Source organism: Salvia miltiorrhiza, chromosome 8, assembly GCF_028751815.1.
Source record: "Salvia miltiorrhiza cultivar Shanhuang (shh) chromosome 8, IMPLAD_Smil_shh, whole genome shotgun sequence".
NCBI lineage: Eukaryota > Viridiplantae > Streptophyta > Magnoliopsida > Lamiales > Lamiaceae > Salvia > Salvia miltiorrhiza.
In genome coordinates this window covers 57,079,246-57,096,016 of record NC_080394.1, presented here as the reverse complement: position 1 = coordinate 57,096,016, position 16,771 = coordinate 57,079,246, and positions in this window count along the sequence as shown.

Sequence of the window (16,771 nt, the reverse complement as noted above, 5' to 3'; positions counted from 1 at the left end):
TTGCTTCAGGTACAATCGCAGATTGGGGTGCAGGGATATACTTCGGCTTTGTTTGACGAGGAGGTGTCTGCTCAAGCTAAAATCAATAGTGCCTTGACTAGAAAAAACAACCTTCTTCAGCAGAAGAGCAGAGTGTCGTGGCTCAACGATGGCGACCGTAACACGGCTTTCTTCCATAATATGCTCAAGTACAAAAAGAAACCGCATCTTATCTCCCATTTGACTATTGAGGGGGAAATCGTCTATGATCAAGACACTATTGGTCAACATATTATTGATCATTTTTCTTCTCTTTTCAAGGAAGACAACCACGAGACCTTGGATATCGTTAATATTGAAGGGGTAATTGATGAGGTGGTTGAAGATCAGTATAATGCGTTGCTGGTTAAGATTCCTGATGAGGATGAGGTTAAAGCTGCGGTGTTCAGTATGGAGTCTAATAGTTCTCCTGGTCCGGATGGGTTCTCTGGTAAATTCTTTCAAGCCTGTTGGGAAGTTATTAAGCATGATATTTGGAAAACAGTTACTACGTTTTTCGAGAAATCTTACCTGCCGGTTGGTTGCAATTCGAGCGTTATGATCCTTTTGCCTAAGAAAGACGTTGTGAACACGGTCGGAGATCTTCGGCCCATTGTTCTTTTTAATTTCTTCTTCAAGATTATCTCTAAAATCCTTGCTGCCCGTCTTGGAATTGTCGCTGCTAAATATGTGAGTAAGAACCAGTTCGGCTTCATTAGCGGTAGATCGATACATGATTGTATCATGCTTGGTTCGGAAGGTATTAACTGCATGAAGAGGTCAGGTGGTGGTCTTAATATGGCTTGTAAAATCGACATTAGAAAAGCCTTTGACACGATTCGTTGGGATTTTCTTTTGGCGGTTCTTAAAGTTGGGGGCTATGCCGCTAAATTCATTAATTGGATCAAGATTATTCTGGAGTCTTCTCGTCTCTCCATTCTCTACAATGGTCGGCTGCATGGTTATTTTGCTTGCTCCCGTGGAGTCCGACAGGGGGACCCTCTTTCTCCCATTCTTTTTGGGATTGCGGAGGATGTCCTCAGTATGCTCTTCAAAAACTGTGTTTCCTCTGGTCACATCACTCCGATGAATATGTGTAGAGCTCGGCCTTTTCCTACGCATCTCCTTTATGCTGATGATATTCTGGTTTTTTGCAAAGCCACGGAGCAGAATGCGCGTACTATTCGGCACATTCTCAGTTTTTATGGTTCTATATCTGGCCAGTTCTATAGTCCCGAAAAATCTCATGTTTATTACTCTGATCGTGTTCCTACTCCTTTGAAGAGAATTATTGGGAGATACATGGACTTCACTCCAGGCTCTCTGCCCTTCACTTATCTCGGTGTTCCTTTATTTGTTGGAAGGGTTAGAGCCTCTTTTCTAAGACACATTCATGACCGTATTGTTCAGAAGTTTGCTCGATGGCGTGGCAGACTTTTATCTATGGCTGGCCGTGTTTGTTTGGTGAAGTCGGTTATTCAGAGCTCCCTCACCCATTCCATGATGGTATACCGTTGGCCACGCTCTCTTTTGAAGACTCTTGATGCTAAATGTCGGAACTTTATTTGGTCTGGGAATACCGAAAAACAAGCTACTTGTACGGTTGCTTGGGCTAGGGTTTGCGCCACCAAGGATGAAGGTGGTCTTGGCATTCGCTCTTTTTCGCTGATGAATAAGAGTTTTCTTATGAAACGTGCTTGGAGCATTATCTGCGGCGATGATTTTGGTATTGATATTATGAGGCATAGATATCTTAAAGCTTTCGGTCAGGTGAAATCCATCGCGGCGCCTTCTTCGGTCTGGCTTGGTCTTAGAGCTGAAATTGCGCCGTTAGTTAATAATTCCTACTGTTACATTGGCACGGGTGATTACATTAACTTCTGGAATGATGATTGGATTGGCTATCCTATTGCTAGGAAGTGTGGGGTGCCTCATTACGTTCAGGACTTTCTCCATTTTTCGGTTGCCGACTACTTCTTCGATGGGATATGGCATTTTACTCAGGAGTTTGTGGATTCTTTCCCAGATGTGGTGTGTGATATTCTTCTTATCTCGGTTGGGGATGGCCATGACACTCGTTTTTGGAAGCCCTCCTTACATGGGAATGTCACTTCTTCCCTTGCTTTCTCTCATCATTGCCATCGTTTTCCGGCGGTTCGTTGGGGCACTTGGATTTGGGAAAAATACATTCCAACTCGTCGTTCGATCACTTGCTGGAGATTACTCCATAGACGCCTTCCTACGTATGACACTCTCATTTGTCATGGCCTTATTATGCCAAACTACTGTCCTTTTTGTTTTAAAGCGGATGAGACTATTGAGCATTTATTTTGGGATTGTAGTAGGATTCGCCCGGTTTGGTTGGAGTTCTTGGGTTGGTTTAATCATAGCACGGATTCTCAAAATTCAGATATTATGAGTATGTTGGTGGCTGCGTGGAACTATTCGTTCAGTTCGCAATTGGCTTGTTTTTGGAAAGCGGGCATTATTACTTTGATTTGGAGTATTTGGAAACAGCGCAACTGCTGTATTTTCGATGATGGTAAATTCAATGCTAAATGTTTGTTACATTCTGTTAAGGTTGCTTTTCGTGAGATGGAGCAGAACTTCAAGCTTGGTTCGATGAATAATACTTGGGAAGATCTCTCCATCCTCAGAAAAATTGGTGTTAAAGGGAGGGCGGCCCCTCCTCCGGATTTCATCAACGTTTATTGGTGGCCTCCTTCCAATCACTGGATTAAGGTAAACACTGATGGTTCAGCTGCGGGAGCGCCGGGCGCTATTGCTGCTGGGGGTGTGTTCAGGGATAAATTTAGCTGGGTTCGCGGCTGTTTTCACATTAAAGGGGGGGTCGGTTATGCTTTTGAGGCGGAACTTCTGGCTGTAATTACTGCTATTCAGATTGCTAACACGCGACGCTGGTTTTCTCTTTGGGTAGAGTCCGACTCGACTTACATTGTGCATCTTCTTTCGGAGAGGTCTTTGCTTGTTCCCTGGCGTTTTCGTGCTTCGTGGAACCACATCCTCTCTTTATTGAAGAATTTCAGCTTGCACGTAACCCATATCTATAGGGAAGGAAACAAGCCCGCTGATATTATGGCGAACAACAGTATGGAGGAGGGGTGGTGGCCGAATGAAATTGAGGCCATCAAAGCGGCGGTCCGTCGTGATATGTCTTCCCACAGCCATATTCGTGTGGTGTCTTAGCGTTGCTTGGGTGATGCTTTTGGTTTGGTTTTTTGGCGTGTTGTTTTGGGCGACCTCCTGGGCTTTTTATAACTCTTGGGTGAGCTCAAAGTTAAGGTCAGGTGGGACGGGCCTTTTTGGTTGCTTGGCGATAATTTCTGATTATCGGCCTTGTGTTTCTTGGAGACGACAAGCTCTGGTCATTGATATGTCGTGCTCTACTCCGGATGGAGTCTTTTTTCTTGATCAACGCTGGACGAAGGAGGATTTTCTGGCTCTTAACGATTTTTCTTTTCTTCGACATTTTGGTAAACACCTGGTGAGCAGCCCTTCGTGATCTTTTCAGGTGCAGTTTCTGGAGTGGTTTTGGATCGCCGATGCTGGGCGTCTTGGGAGCAGCTGGCTGGTCCTCGACAGGCCGTGCTCTACCCCGGATGGCGTCATGTTCGATCACTGCTTGACGGAGGAGGGTTTTTTAGGACTTCACGTTTCTTCTTTTCTTCGTCTTTTTGGTAAGCACCTGGTGGGCAGTCATTCGTGGACTTTTCAGGTGCTGTTTCTGGAGTCGTTTTTGTTCGCTGATGCTGGGCGTCTGGGGAGCAGTTGGTGGGATTCAGGTTGGTTTTTGGAGTCGTTTTGGGCGACCCCTTGGTTTTTTTTTATAACTCTTGGGTGCGCTCAAAGTTAGGGTCAGGGGGGACGGGCCTTATTGGTAGCTTGGCGATAATTTCTGATTATCGGTCTTGTGTTTATTGGAGACGACAAGCTCTTGTCATCGATATGTCGTACTCTACTCCGGATGGAGTCATTTTTCTTGATCACAGCTTGAATGAGGAGTGTTTTCTGGACTTTTTCTTGCTATATCTTTACCTCGGCATTTTGGTAAACACTTGGTGGGATGTCAATCCTGGTCTTTTCAGCGTTAGCATGGGTAGTGTTGTTCTTCTTTGCTTTTCGGTTTTTTTCCGTTGTTTTCTTTCCGGGTTAGTGAGCCGAGAATATTTAGGGACGATGGTCCGGCCGGAGTCTCTGAAATATTCTCAACTCAGCTCGCTAACCCTTTTTTAGACGAGTACTCTTTTTCCTTGCTAGGTTTCTCCCTCCCGGGTTTTCTTAGCAAGGTTTTAACGAGGCTCGGCCCTTAGTCTGCTTCTCTGTGCATTCATGGGTTCTTTAGGTTTTTTCTTCTTTTAATAAAATTTATTTTAATAATCAGCTTTTCTCTCTCATTTTGAATCAACTTCATCAGTAAGGTCAACGACTCCTACTTCATCACTTTGACTTCCTTCATTCTCTAAACTTATATTAATATAAATGTGTAGATAAATATTAATTTTGCATGTATATATATATATATATATATATTAAAAATAACATTTTAAATATTAAATCATATACATTTTATTTTTGAAAATGAACTACGTACATATATCTCATGTTCAACCCCTTTCTATATTTTTACTTACTCATTGATAAAAAAAAATATCAGTAAAATAACACAAATAAGATTTTTGATGCATATAAAAATAATCATTGTCATGTTTATTCAAATCAAATCTTTGAATGTTGCATAGGAACTTTATTTTAAATTTTGTATTTAAACAAAGTGAACACATAAATATGCATTCAAAAAATATATTAAAATATATGCAGATGAATAGTTTTGTATATCTTAGAATATTACATGATACATAATGATACCCATTATCATTTATAATTGCTTTAGATATTTGATGATGTATATATTTATACACATTATAAATTAAAATTAATTAATTGGTATTTCAAAAATTAAAAATTCAAATGTTTCATATATATATTTTATCGAGATTGTGTCGTGGATAATTTCATTTTCTTTAGATTCATGTTTGCATTAACTTATATTTAAATTATGTTTAATATGTAGTATATTTTAAAGAGGTAATATATGGAATTAGCCTATTTCCTATTGTAAATTTAGAAAATAGCCTATGAGAAAAAACTTTAAAAATTAGCCACTTTTGTGTAAAAGTACAAAATTACTCCCAACATTAAAATTTAAAAAAGGCAAAATCTTGGGTACACCCAGGTGCACGGTGCACCCGGGTCGTACTCTGACCCACTTAATCCGTATCTAAACTCAAAAGCAAGCAATTTATACATTAAAAGCATGAATTAACTAAACTTCCGTCTACTAGCTTAGTTGGCTGGGCATTCATTGCCCTTCCTAAAGGGATGGCAGTTCGAATCCCCTTGGCTTCACCCCCTTTAGCCCATTTTTCACTTTCTTCTTCTTTTCTCAGTTTCTTTTCCTTCTTTACATAGTTTCTTTTTCACTTTCTTCTTCTTTTCTCAGTTTCTTTTCCTTCTTTACATAGTTTCTTTCTTCCCCTTCAGCGCATTTCCACTTTCTTCTTATTTTCTTAGTTTCTTTTCCTTGTTTACATAGTTTCTTTCTTAATTCAGTGCATTTCAACTTCCTATTTTTCTTTTCTTAGTTTCTTTTCCTTCTTTACATAGTTTCTTTCTTAGTTTCTTTTCCTTCTTTTCTTAGTTTCTTTCTTAATTTTTTTTATTAAATGATACTATTATATTTTTATTTGAATTACACTTTTAATTATGTATAACAATACTAATTCTATTATTAAATTATACTATTTAATCCTATAATGATACTATTGTTGTTAATAAATTACACTATCTATATTATTAAATGATACTATTATATTTTTATTTGAATTACACTTTTAATTATGTATAACAATACTAATTCTATTATTAAATTGTACTATCTACATTAATTATTGATACTATATTTATATATGAATGACACTTTTAATATATCTAAATAATACTATATTTATATTTATATTTATATTTAAATGATACTTTTAATATATGTATATTTAAATGATATTTGTAATCTCAAAGTGTCATTCCAAATGTTTTAGTGTCATTTCAAATCATGTAGTGCCATTTGAAATCTCATAGTGTCATTCGAAACGTTATAGTGTCATTTCAAATCATGTAGTGTCATTTGAAATCTCATAGTGTCATTCGAAATGTTATAGTGTCATTTCAAATCTTATAGTGTCATTCGAAATCATGTAGTTTCATTCGAAATATTATAGTGTCATTCGAATCTCATAGAGTCATTTGAAACATCATAGTGTCATTCGAAATGTTATAGTATCGTTCCAAATTTTATAGTGTCATTTGTATGTCGGAATAATGTCATTTGAAATACTAAAGTGTCATTTGAAATATTAAAGTATCATTTAAAATATTGTAGTGTCATTCGAAATGTTAAAGTGTCATTTGTATATTGGAGTAGTGTCATTTGAAATGTTATATTGTCATTTGAAATCTTGTAGTGTCATTTGAAATATTAAAGTGTCATTTAAAATATTGTAGTGTCATTCGAAATGTTAAAGTGTCATTTGTATATCGGAGTAGTGTCATTTGAAATGTTATAGTGTCATTTGAAATCTTGTAGTGTCATTTGTATGTCAGAGTAGTGTCATTTGAAATATTAAAGTGTCATTTAAAATATTATAGTGTCATTCGAAATGTTAAAGTGTCATTTGTATATCTGAGTAGTGTCATTTGAAATCTGGTAGTGTCATTCGAAATGTTAAAGTGTCATTTGAAATCTTGTAGCGTCATTTGAAATATTATAGTGTCATTTGTATATCGGAGTAGTGTCATTTGAAATGTTATAGTGTCATTTGAAATCTTGTAGTGTCATTCGAAATGTTAAAATGTCATTCGAAATCTTGTAGTGTCATTTAAATATAAATGTAATATTATTTATTAATGCATATAGTGTAATTTATATAATATGATAGTGTTAGTGTTATTTGTAGAACATAAAAGTGTTCTTTATAATAGTGTTAATGGCATTTTCATGTAGTATCATTTGTAGAACATAATAGTCTTATTTATATAAATGATAGTGTCATTTATCATTAAAAAAAAATTGAAAGTACAATTTAAGAAAAAAAAAAGAAAAAGAAAAAAAACGGAAAGGAAAAGAAGAAAATTCAAAAAAGGAAAAAAACGGAACGAAATTAAAAAAAGGAAAGGCAAAAAATTTAGCCAAAAAAAGAAGGAAAAAACCAAAAAGAACGAAAGAAAAAGGAAAAAAAACGAAGAGAACAAAAGAAGAAAAAAAAAAAAAAAAAAAAAAAAGGAACGAAAGGCAAAAACACAAGAAGCATTGGAAACATGTGAAAAAAAATAGAACATTTTCGCATAGAATGGGATTCGAACCCGCAACCTTCAGTTATAAGGCACAAGTTCAAACCAGTTGAGCTAACTCCACTCCCTTGGTAACTAAGACGGAGAGTTTTTATATATAATGTAATTTTAACCGGGTCAGATTTGACCCGGTTGTAGGGGTGAGCATTCGGATTTCGGATCGGATTTTTGCCTGATCCGATCCGATCCGAAAATCCGAAATTTTCCTAAAATTCAATCCGATCCGAACCGTATTATCCGAAAATCCGAAAAATTTCGGATAAAATCCGATCCGAACCGAAAAACCCGAAATGTGAAAAAAAATTCGAAATGTAAAAAAAAATCCGAAAACCGAAAAAATCCGAAAAATCCGAAATAGATGTCAACCTAACATATTAGATAATTACAATCAAATTAAGGTCATAATTAACAAGCCGTTAATTATAATCAACCAAAATGGGAGTATAGGGTTAGAATTTAGAAATATTTAACTATTTAAAAACTAATAATTATATATATTTATTTATAATATTATAATATTAATTATATTATAAATATAATTCGGATTTCGGATTTTTTCGGATTTTTAAGGTGCCAATCCGATCCGATCCGAAAATCCGAAATTTGCTTAAAATTCAATCCGATCCGATCGGAAAATCCGAAAAATCCGAACCAAATTTTAAATTTCGGTTTGGTTCGGATCGGATATTCGGATTTCGGATATTTTGCTCACCCCTACCCGGTTGTACCGTACACCTGGGTGTACACAAGACTAGCCCTTTAAAAAATTAGCCACTCTCTTTCTCTCACGACATCATCTACTTCACTCTCTCTCTCTCTCTCTCTCTCTCGTTTCAAGAAAAAATATACCAGCGACTGCTATTTTCCTCCAGCAAATTCTACTTGTTAAGATCAGGTCGAAAAACGCAGTGGAAATAATTTTTTTCAAAATTATAAATGAAATAATTATTATTTCATTCCAACGGCATTAACGACTTCACGTTAACATGATGAGAGGGTGAGAAAAGAATCTCATACCTTTTCGCACTCCGATTGTTGTCGGGTTTAGAAGCAATCGGTTGCTCGCAGGGATCCAAGCGTATCCCCTCTATCAAGTCCACACTTTAGCGACCGTGTTAAGTGATTAGTTCTTCGCTAGCAAAACTAAGCACTCTTGTGTTCTGGAAAAATCAAAGAGCCGAGCAGAGAGAGACTGAGCGGCGAGGGTAGAGTGAGAGGAAAATAAAATGCAGAAGACGTTTTAATTTAAGGAAACACGTTCCCCTAATTAACACTGCAGATTAATCCCCCTTATTATGGAAATTATGGAAATTAAAATCCTTCTGCGGTTACGTCTGAACAGACGTCTTTTATTTTCTTCTTCTCCAATCCGGAGAATATCCGGATATCTTATATCCAGATACATTTATATATATCCATATATATATATATATAAATATGATTTTATTAGATTTAAAATTAATCTAATTAACTTAATCTCTAACTAAATTAATCCAATTAATTTAATATAGAATCAGACTTCTTAATCCGATTATATTCAATAAAACTAATTTAATTGAATATCTAAATTAACTCATTAATTTAGAACAAGTCTCAATATAATTAATTAAATTAATTAATTGGATTTAACTATTAAATCAATTCAATCTGACACGTTGCACTAAATTGTGTGCGACCCTTTTAGGTTCACAACTAGCACTAGTAATAGTCTTGTAACACATTACAACTTAATTAATTTATCTAATAAATTAATTCACTTGAAATTAACTATTTAATTTCAAGAACCTATAAACCATGGGAACATCTAGCAAGTAGCATGGTTACCTAGCACTAAGTGAAAAAGCGAGTAAACCTATTATGATTATGAATCGTCATATACGTACGGTCCTTCTATTATCTAATCTCCCAATTGAATATTGAGTATGGAATTAAATCGAAAACTCGAAATAATCCAATAACTATATTTTCAATTGAATTCAATAACTCTTCAATGAATCATAATTCATTATGCCCTAGCCAAGGTCTTCAAGTTATGAAGAATAAAAACTATAGGAAATTCTCTTGTCTTACAAGTAATAGATTCTACTAATCGTATACTATCATAATATAGTAATTCTTATTTCGATAAGATAAACTCCATATAAGAATTTCTATCGGGTCAGTTCGGTGTACTTGTTCTCTAACAAGCACCCACATATATACACTTGCGTCAACTACGTTAATGTTGATGAAACGCAACATTCTCATCTTATGAGTGTGTATCATATGTGCGAGCTATTTCCAACAATTCAATATCCTATTCTTGAATAGTTATTTCACTCAGAACTATTTTAAGACCAAAGCTTTAAAGACATATTTCATAATCACCATCATATGCGTGATCATGTCTTATAACTCTTTATGGTCTAAGGACTTCATCTAAATCGCATAAGTTATTAAAAACAAATACATTAGATAAATAAATGCCTTTATTAATATAAATTTCAATGAGATTGAATTTACAATTAAATAATAATGACCAATCTAATTGGTGCGCCGGGTGTAACTCTTTCAATCTCCCACTCGCCCTAGCACCAACCACCCGCGTATCTTAGACCCATCTTATCAAGATGTCCTTCGAATACTTTTTGTGACAAGGGTTTAGTAAGTGGATCTGCTACATTTTATGCCGAAGCAACTCGCTCCACAACGGCCTCGTCTCTACCAATGATTTCTCGAATCAAGTGGTATTTTCGCATAATGTGTTTGGATTTTTGATGAGATCTAGCTCCATTGTTATCACAGTATATAGGTACTGGATCAACAACTGAAGGAACGACACCCAACTCTTGAATGAAATTCCTTATCCAAACAGCTTCTTTTGCAGCATCTGATGCAACAATATATTCAGCTTCGGTGGTGGATTCAGCAACCGTTTCTTGTTTAGAACTTTTCCAACATATTGCTCCACCATTTAAAGTGAATATAAACCCTAACATAGATTTGGAGTCATCTTTATCAGACTAAAAACTAGAGTCGGTGAAACCATCTAGTTTTAGTTTCCCACCTCCATAGATCAAAAATAAATCCTTAGTTCTTTTCAAGTACTTAAGGATATTTTACGACCTTCTAGTGCTTTTCGCCTGGATTAGACTAATATCTACTCGTGACACTCAGAGCATGTACGACATCAGGTCTTGTACATAACATAGCGTAATAATACTTCCTATTGCAGAAGCATAAGGCACACATGTCATTTTTTCTCTCCCTTCAGGTGTCTGAGGAGACATAGCTTTAGTGAGAGAAATACCATGACTCATTGGCAAGAATCCACGTTTGCATTCTTCCATGCTAAACCTTTTAAACATTTTGTCTATGTACATGGACTGAGATAATCCAATCATCCTTCTCGATCTAGATCTTGATTCCAAGGATGAAAGATGCCTCTCCCAAGTCCTTCATGGAGAATTATTTTGACAACCAAATCTACTGCTACTACATGAGCTTTTGCTAGTTTCGAATCACTATATGTTCTGTTTTGGTGCAAGAAATTGTGATTGAATTCGTATTAATTCCTATCAATATGGTTGTTCTACTTTGTGAAAGCGTTTATTTCGAGACTATATATACATGTTTGCTTTGTTTGCTTGTAGCGGAGTTCATATTCATGACAAAAAACTTGTGTTAGACTGTCTAATTGACGAGAAGATGAGATATTTGTGCTTGGATCCGGACACGAGCACCACTGACGATACCCATATCCGAATCCGAGAAGATGAGATATTTGTGCTTGGATCTGGACACGGGCATCACTAACGATACCCATATCCGAATCCAAGAAGGCGTATTTGTAACATTACGAGTGTTTCGTTGTGCTTGCATCCGGATATGAGCACCTTCGGACGATCTGACAAAAGACTCTTCCTTCTGAAAGTCAACTCACATTCTTCGTCTGTGAATCCACAGGTACACTCAAGGCTATGACTACAATCTCACCTTCCTCACCATCAAGGTATGCAAGCACATGACTTTGATTGAGTACTTGTTGTCATCCTCGTTCCTCGAGGCCTCGATCGACTATATTAACACCCGACTCTCGACTCCTCCGCAGGGGGCCGGGCACACCGTGCCGGAGTACAAGCCACTCGAGTCGTTGGAGTTCTACTTGCGCTTCCTAGCTGGCGCGAAGATATGAAATCGAATGCCACATCTTCAAAGGTGACCAAAGGATCATAGAAGTTAAATCATTCTTGATTGATGATTGAAGAAGATTTGGCTTAGCATTATTTATAGTATGAAGAACATTGATACATTGTGATTTCGAATTTATAATAAATGTTAGTTCATCTTCTCAAAATCTTGTATAGTGTAGATTGTGCAAAAATTTACACATTATGATGTTTACCTGTTTCATGATGAGACGATCTCACATGTAATTCAACATCACATGAATAAATAGTAATCCCCAATATCAAAAAATCAATCATTCATGGGAATCCAACATTCAAAATTCGATCTTTGACACATATATGCAAATTCTTGTACACATTCAATCTTAAATCACTCCAAAAACCACTATTCCAAAACATAAAAAATGAGTTTCTTTAGTTATTCTTTTCCTCCACCATTCAATTCCCAATTTCATCATACAATATTCTTTCATACCAATTATCTAGTAAGAGAAGAGTACAACCATATCAAATTAGAAATGAAGTTTGAAATCTCAATTCAATCAAAACTAGAAAAGATGTCCCTTTTGCTACATGTTTCTAAACCTTATCAAATACTCCTAGAACACTATCTCTTACCATAGGGCCAATCAACATCGAAAAAATAGTTTCGTCAAGTGTGAAACCCCTTGCATACATCTCTTCCAACTGTGGAATTGCATCACTAGCCTTGTTCCTTTTGAGAAGACCTTGAACAAGCATCCACAAAGATATTACACGTCCACTATTCTGCTTCGTCCATTCTTCTCCTTTTGCATAACCCCTCAATTATTGAATTATATGTCACAACATCAGGTGAAATCCCCTTATCACCCAAAGAGGAGAAGAGTTGGAGAGCATCGTCCACCTTTCCTTCCTTGCATAGACCATCAATGAGTGCATTGTAAGCACATAAATTGGGTTTGCAGATTCCCTTTTCTTTTTCCAATAAGCAGAGCAATTCGGCAGTAGCAATCAATCGCAATACTCAATATGTAGTGATCTACAGGAGCATTTCTTTGAAGCATTTCAATCGAACAAATGAAGGGCAAGAGAGTATTGTTTCATCTTTACCACAATACTCAACAATTTCGTGAAAACAGTAATAGAAGGAAGCGGCTCCATTCTCAGCATGTTAATTTTTATATAAATATATAGATGAATAATTAGTTATATATCTAAATAACAAAAAAAATTATTTGGTTTAATTTTTTTTGTAGTTATGTTTATCTATAAATTATTTATTATATATAAAAATATATATACTATTATCTTTTGTTAATTAAATTTAATTTTAGATTGACGTTTATATGTATTTTTTTTTAGTTGGGGGAGTTGGGGAGGGGGAGCAGTGGGGTTTGAACCCGGGACCTCACTGTTCAAACACAGGAGGTCGCACCGCTTGGTGTCCCCTTGGGGACGACGTTTATATGTATTGAAAATGAAATATGTGCTACATTATCTTTATAGTTTAACTATTGCGTACAATAGAAAAATGACCATCTAGTGACGTCGTTTTCTCTCCTTTGTTGAGAGCCTAGGTTTTTCTCTCCTTTGTTGAGAGCCGTCGTTTTCTCCCTCCTTTGGGCTCCTTTTTACGTTCTTTCTTCTCTGCTTGGCATGGAGAATCATATGGCCGGACTTAATATCGAAGACGAGGATGATGAACTGCTTATTGATGATGAAGTGGCTGGGGAATCGCAAGTTTCTGTGGATCTCTGTTAGGTCGGGCGTTTTCTTACGGAGCAACCCATCAATTTCAATCTGATGAGAAGTCGTCTTGCAAGTGTTTGGCGTCCGGGCAAGGGAGTTTTCATGAAGGACATAGGGAAAGGGCGATACATATTTCAATTTTTCCACGAGGTTGATCTCAAGCGGGTTTATGATGGTGGACCGTGGGCCTTCGGCAATTTCCCGCTGATTCTTCATTGCTTGCGGCGTGGTGAATTTCCACTGAGTGTTCCCCTTGACACTCTGCCCTTCTGGGTGCAAATACATGATCTCCCCGCAGGTTACTTGACGGAGGGGGTAGGGCGTCTGCTGGGCAAGTTTATTGGCGCATTCCTGGAATACGATAGCACAAACACAACTGGAGTATGGAGGCAGTATATTGTTGAATGAAGTTGCTGATTCATCATTGACACATCAGCATTTAGACTTGGTCATAGTTTGTTATTTTGTTATTCTTATTTCTTAGCATTTCAAGTTAGTAGAGTATCGTATCTTGCTAGTGGCTAGGATTTCTGATTTTCTGTTGAAGAGTATCTTCCCGTTGCTATGTTTCTGTTATTCAAAGGCCTATAAATACCTCTACATATCAGTCAATAAAGCATTCACCTTTGAGTCCATCTTTATCATATTGTTTTCTTTATCTTTCTCTTGTTTTCCACTTTCTGTTCCCAACATTTGTGGTATCAGAGCCAGGTTCCATGGCCGGCAACGGGAGTTCGATGAGTGCTGCACAATCGCTCATACCAGTCTACAAGGGAGACGGATACGAATTCTGGAGTATTCGTATGAAGACTCTGCTGAAGTCTCAAGATCTTTGGGACTTCGTAGAACTAGGGCTGAGCATCGGTTCAAAACTGAACCGAACCGAACCATTTTGGAGAAACCGAAACCGAACCGACATTGGTAGTAGACGAACCGAACCGAACCGCCTGAAGCCTAAAAACCGACCATAACCGAACCGGCCGAAACCGATCGGTTTCGGTCGGTTACCGAACCGACCGATAATTTTTTTAAAAAACAATAAATCTGCCAAAATTCTTTAAAAAACCTGTAAAATTCGAGAAAAAAAAATATAAACATCTGCCCAAATTCACTACAAGCAGTAGAAGCAACGCACGGTTTTGGCGAGGGGAGGTCTGCGTCAGGCTTCAGCGGCAGTCCGACGGAGGAGAAGCCGGTCTGCACGGCGGGTCTGGCTCGTGCGGCCGACGGCTGGCGGCTCTGCTCGTGCTGCCGTGCTGGTCTGCTCGCCTTGGAGGAGAAGCGGCGAAAATCGAAAATTAGGAATGGAGGCGTGGAGAATGGAGGCGGTGGGGGTGGTCGCCGGTCAGAGAGGCGCCGGCTGGGACTGGGGAGGGAGGGAGGAGACTACTAGGGTTTCGAAATGAAGAAGGTGAAGGTGTGCGGCGCAGCAGTTTCGAAATGGGGGGGGGAAGTTTCGAAATTGAGATTTGAGAGTAGGGTTAGCAGTTTCCTTACTTGTAATACTATAAAATATATAGAATAAATAATATATCTAAGGTATCGGTTCGGTTCGGTTCATAACCGAACCAAAATCCCAAAACCGAAACCGAACCGATACCTGATCGGTTTTTTACTCTAAAAACCGAACCAAAAACCGAACCAGAAATCTCAAAACCGAACCGAACCAAAAATGGTCGGTTCGGTCGGTTTTTTCGGTCCGGTTCGGTTTATGCTCAGCCCTACGTAGAACAGGGATATGCAGACCTTGATGAAGAGACGAACAGACTGAGGGAGAACAGAAAGAAAGATTCCAAGGCGTTGGTGATCATCCAGCAAGCAGTTCACGATGGCATCTTCTCCAGAATTGCGGCGGCAACGACCTCAAAGCAAGCTTGGTCGATCTTGAAAAGCGAGTTTCAAGGTGATTCAAAGGTCATTGTCGTGAGATTGCAATCACTCCGACGTGACTTTGAAACGTTGATCATGAAGAATGGAGAATCGGTGGCTGACTTTTTGTCGAAGGCAATGGCAATAATCAGTCAGATGCGATCCTATGGAGAAAAGATCACAGATCAGACCATCGTTGAAAAGGTACTCAGAAGCTTGACTCCAAAATTTGATCATGTAGTAGCTGCAATTGAAGAATCCAAGGATCTATCAGTTTTTACATTTGAGGAACTGATGGGATCTCTTCAAGCACACGAGTCGAGAATTAACAGATCGTTTGAAAAGCATGATGAAAAAGCTTTTCAAGTCAGGGGAGAATCATCAACTCAATCCTCTACGGCAAGAGAATGAGGCCGAGGAAGCGGCCGAGGGCGTGGCAAAGGTCGAGGTCGTGGCAGAGGAGATCCACAACAACATGGTGGTGATCAACAAGGCAACAAAAGTCATATCAAGTGTTACAACTGCGGCAAAGTTGGGCACGTTAAAGCTGATTGCTGGTCCAAGGAGAGCCAACTGCATTGTGCTCAACAAGATGAGGAGGAGAGCAAATTATTCATGACGCTTGCACATGTTGATATGCCGAAGCCGAAAGATGTTTGGTTCGTGGACAGCGGCTGCTCGAATCATATGAGTGGCAGCAAGGAGATATTTAAAGAGCTCGATGAGTCTTACAAAACTCAAGTCAGGCTAGGCGACGAAAGGGCACTTCAAGTAGAAGGGAAAGGCGTTGTCGCAGTAAAGAATAGCCATGGTAAAACAAAACTCATCTATGATGTCTATTTCACTCCATGTTTGGCTCATAATTTACCGAGTGTTGGAAAATTGTTGAAAACTGGATATATGGTATTGTTTGATGATGACTCTTGTGTTATCATTGAAAAGAGTTCTGGGCAAAATGTTGCGAGAGTTTACATGACAAAGAACAGGATGTTTCCGCTGCAAGTATCGAACGTGGATGAGTATGCTCTTGTTTCAAATAAACAAGATGAGTCGAGATTATGGCATTTGAGATACGTGCATCTCAATGTAAAGGGCTTAATGACTTTAAGTCAGAAAGGTATGGTTCTTGGATTGCCTAAGATTAATTCTGTTGATATATGTGAAGGATGTATCTATGGGAAACAAACCAGACGATCGTTTCCTAATAGTGCATCTTGGAGAGCCTCGAAATGCCTTGAATTAATTCATGCAGACTTGTGTGGACGTATGAGTACAGAATCAATTGGTGGAAGTGAGTATTTCTTGCTACTCATTGATGATTATAGTCGCATGAGTTGGGTTTATTTTCTCAAAGATAAATCTGATGCCCTTGAGAACTTCAAGAACTTTAAAGCCATGGTGGAGAAGGAGAGTGATACCAGCATCAAGACTCTTTGAACGGATAGAGGTGGTGAGTTTTGCTCTAAAAAGTTTAATTACTTTTGTGAAGTTAATGGAATACACAGGGAGTTGACAGCACCTTACACCCCTCAACAAAATGGAGTGGCGGAGCGGAAAAA